The following is a 4,326-nucleotide window of genomic DNA, read 5'->3' as shown; positions in this document are numbered from 1 at the left end:
TATCCCTGTCCATGTGGCACGCCTACCAAGTATCAACTGCTCTCATGGGGACTGCGGAGATCCCGAGCAGACAGACACACGGACGTTAACACAACGGAGAACATGCTGAGGTCGAAGGGGAGGTCCGGGAAGTGCTGTAGGAGCACAGTGGAAGGGGCTGATTTTCAAGCAAGGCCTCAGTAAGGACATTGCAGGGAGAGAAAGGGCCTTCCGAGAGAAGCCAGAAGAGCCAGCGGCATCACCCTCCTTTTCTCTTCTTTCCTCTGCCCGTACCACCAGTTCTTACCCCTGTTATTTTCCATGTTCTAAACAACACAACAGCACTAATAAGCTTTCATGTTAAGCCAAAACGCAGAAGAGTAGCCGAGATCTGGTCCAGGAGAAAGAGACATCAAAGAAAGGAATACTCAGTGAGTTAGAGTTACAGGGGCTTCGAACACAGCCCGAGGTCTCCCGCCCCGCTGGGAAGGGAGGTGACCCCAGTACATTTTCATTCCTCTTGGAAGAATAACTTTTTAAAACCTGTTACAAAGGCTATGCCAGTCTTAGCTTTTTACACTTCACCGGTGGGCAGAGAATATTGCTCTGAGCATATTACTACTATAAAAGGGATTGCAGGATCTCAACAGGTGACAGAATCTGGTTATCAGTGCACAAAGTTCTGCGCTTTCTACCTGCTATGCAAAAACAATAGCAGTTTGTTTCAAAGGCCAGGAAAACCCATCAGAACGATACAAGAATAGGAAAAGAACACACACCTGCATGTTTCTAAGTAACACTTGCCTCACAGCTGCCATTGGGATTTCCAGGCTCCGCTGTGCCTCAGCCTGGGGCGTGTCAGGCAGAGGGGAGCATTTTTTTCTTCTGAAGGTGGAAGTGGCTGGAGAGGGGTCACCTTGTGAGCTTGTGCATCCATAAATGACTCCTCTCCAAAATCTGTGCTCCAGCCATGAAGAAACAAAGCTATTTCATTTCAAGACCCACAGGTTCCTTTTAGACATCTGACTGGGGAGAATGTTGAGAAATTCCAGGCCACGCCTATTGTACAAGTGAGTTGTCACACAGCACAGACATCTGGGGAGCTTCGATCACGATCAAATCCATCCACCATTGTGAAAGGTGTACTCGGGAACGAGGAAAGACATCGGAAAGGAGTCCAGGGTACGGCTTTATGGTGTGGCACTGTGAGCAGAGCTGGAGATTCCCAGCCCCACCACATCGTGAAAGAACAAACCCTTTCCTGTGCTCTGCTCTCTTGCCTCATTGAGAGAGCATGGGCCAGGACCACTGTCCCACTGTGCAGGGGGCCAGAGAAGAACTACTGGCCATCTGTCAGCAAGGAGGCTGGGACAACCCCCTCTCCTGCTAATTTTCATGCTCCTTGTGTTGCTAATTCCCAGGGAAGGTCCGACGTACCATGTAGCCCAGTAGCACAAGGCATTGCTTTGCAGAAAGATGTGGCTCACGAGAACAGTGACCAAGTATAACATTATCAATAACTAGTGGTAGCTAACTCCAAGATTTAGAAAAGACAAATGAGAGTTTCTTTTTTTTTTTTTTCTTCGTACTGGGGATCGAATTTGGGTCCTTGGGCTTGCAAGGCAGCCAGCAGCACCACTGAGCTAAATCCCTAGCTAGAGTTTCTCTTTTTCATCTGACTCATAGAGTGACAAAGGGCATGAAGGCACAGAAAGAAAGAAAAAGTCACCTGTAATCCCAGCACTCGGGAGGCTGAGGCAGGGGGATTGCTGTGAGTTTGAGATCAGGCTACATAGTGAGTTCCAGGTCAGTCTCAACTACGTAGTATAGTGAGACCCTGTCTCAAAAAAATCAAAACAACAACAAAAAAAGTCAACCCAATCTGCTAAAGCAGTGATAAAATTTACTCTGCTCACTCACACTTCTTGTACAGATGTGAGAAAGTCACTGCTCTGTGGGCAATTTTTACAACTTTACAATAAATATACCTAGCTTAATAATAAAGGGGAGTTTCACGCAACTAAGATGTTACAGACAATTGATAGTCCGCAAAAAGACATTTGTGTTGAGTTGATTCCTATCTCCTATCCATGCCCTTTCTGTCTGTCCCTGTCTCTGCATGCCCGAGTGGCTGTCCGGTCTCCACCAACAGGAAGACTCACCTTGTCTTGTCAGATCTGGCATCCAGCTTCCCCTGCCCAAATCCTCAATCGCCTGACCCCTGGCCTTTTCCTGTTTGAATTAGCGTCATGAAACATCAGAGGACACGATGAGCAAGAACATAAAAATGAGCAACAGTACTGGAGCACAAAAGACAACAAAAGATTAAAATCAATATTGCTCATTCTTAAATAACCACTTTATGAAAGAGATGAATTCTCACAAAACTGCTCATAAAATGAATTTCTTGAACACAAACCTTACTTTTCAGCAATCACGATTAATACATTCAGCAAATGTATTATTTCGTACACACCCAAACTCACAACTTAATGCATAGATTTAGTCGCCAGAGAAAGAAACTGATTACAGATAATGGCCTGTCTTCACAGATCTGGCATCATAAATTGTCCCCGGTCTCCACCTTCGGAAGTCGGCACCCTAAATCAAAGGATCACATTTTCCAATTTGTACCTCATCCGACAAGGGCCCTGCGGTATCTTATCTCACGGATAGGGCCTCCCATTTAGCAAAAGACAATAATGGTAAACATACTGAATTTTAGAGAAGATGTGTTTTTAGTTGGGAAATTCCAAGCCAGATAGAGCCCGTTCACTTCAAAATGACACACGGTGCACGAAAACAGAAGTGCCCTGCAGCCAACACATCGGTGCTCATTCCGTCTAAATCAAGGTTGCAGTGTGGAATGAGGAACCCATTTCCAGGTTCTTCCCCTGCTCTCTGCTTTCTGGTTGAGCAGATTCCTTCTGCCAGGCCCTGCCACCATGAAGACTTTTGCACATGGAGCCAACCAACTGGTGACTGAAGCCAAAATCACCCCCTCCACCTGTGAGCAGGGGGTGTCAGGTGTTTCGTCCCAGTGCTGGGGAAGGAGGCTGATACACCTGGAACTATCACTTTCTAAGTAGACTGTCCTCAGACAGCTCCCATAAAACACAGGCTCAGCTCGGTGTGCAAGTGTACCCAGAATCTCCGCAACACCTTACATGGGAAAGACAGCGTTTGATTTGTTGAACATTTTCCTTGCTGATGGTAGAAAAAAAGTGCACATATATCCTTTAACATCGCAGCCATCATAAACAGGATTAACAGCCCTCCTGCAGGGGAAATGTGTCCCTTGGCCATGTATTAAAGATGTTCGCACAACATAAAGTTAACTTCCATCCAGTGTGACAAAGAAATGGGGATTTCTGGTTAATAAAGATAGATTCTGACTAATAGAGAATGTTTATTGAAATAGTTAACATAGAATGCCATTCAGTGAAATGCAATGCATTATTAAGGAATTATTAGGAAAGAAACTGTCTGCACTGGAAGGGTTTTTAGTCAGGATTCAAAAGGCAGTCCAGGTTGTTGTACTACCTCCGGAAGTAAGAGCCATCTCAGAAAGTTCCGAAGGCCTGGGTTTGAATTCCAGCCCTATCATTCATTGCGGTGGCCCTGAGCAAGATGCTGACCCCTTCAATGCTTCTGTCTCCCCATAAATAAAATGGAAATAACACTATTTGCCCCATGGCCTGATGAGTTTACACGTAACATTTGTCTGGAACATAGGAACTAGAAAATATTATCAGTCGTAAATATTGCAAATAGTAAATATCATTACACTAAGGCGAAAGTTGACACAGAGTTTTGGTTTATTATTCCCAAAGTCTAAAAATTTATTTTCCACTAAGTGAATTCCAAGCACTGTAAATCTGAATCTCTTTGAAATCAGTTGCGCAAAGGCAAAGACAGTTTTGCCTTTTTTTTTTTTTTTAGACTGCATAAGAAAATCACCAACTCTGAAAGCACGCTGCTAATCATGCTGGCCTGGGTATTTATCACGTGCTGAAACTCTTCCCTGGGCTACATCTTGGGATGCCAAATCAATGAGCCATTTTTATATTTTCATTGAACTGGATTTGTTTTCTATGGTTAGTGTCTTATAAAAAATCTTTAGCATGATCTAAATCATCTCTAACACAGAACACAAAACCTGTGTCTGTTGTTTTCTGATTGGAACCCAGGGTCACAGGCAGGCCAGCCAGGAAGTTCAGAAACAAGGGCCTTCATTCCAAATAGCTGGCTCCTAAAATGAGACCAAAAGCAAGTGCCCCTGCACATATTATAAAGACCCTCTTTCAGCTAAAGTGACAAAAGAAAGCAGTCTAGTTTCTCTGAAAC

Source organism: Fukomys damarensis, unplaced genomic scaffold (assembly GCF_012274545.1).
Source record: "Fukomys damarensis isolate Sample0158 unplaced genomic scaffold, DMR_v1.0_HiC HiC_scaffold_8, whole genome shotgun sequence".
Lineage (NCBI taxonomy): Eukaryota > Metazoa > Chordata > Mammalia > Rodentia > Bathyergidae > Fukomys > Fukomys damarensis.
The sequence above is the reverse complement of the archived record's forward strand: the minus strand, read 5'-3'. Positions refer to the sequence as shown.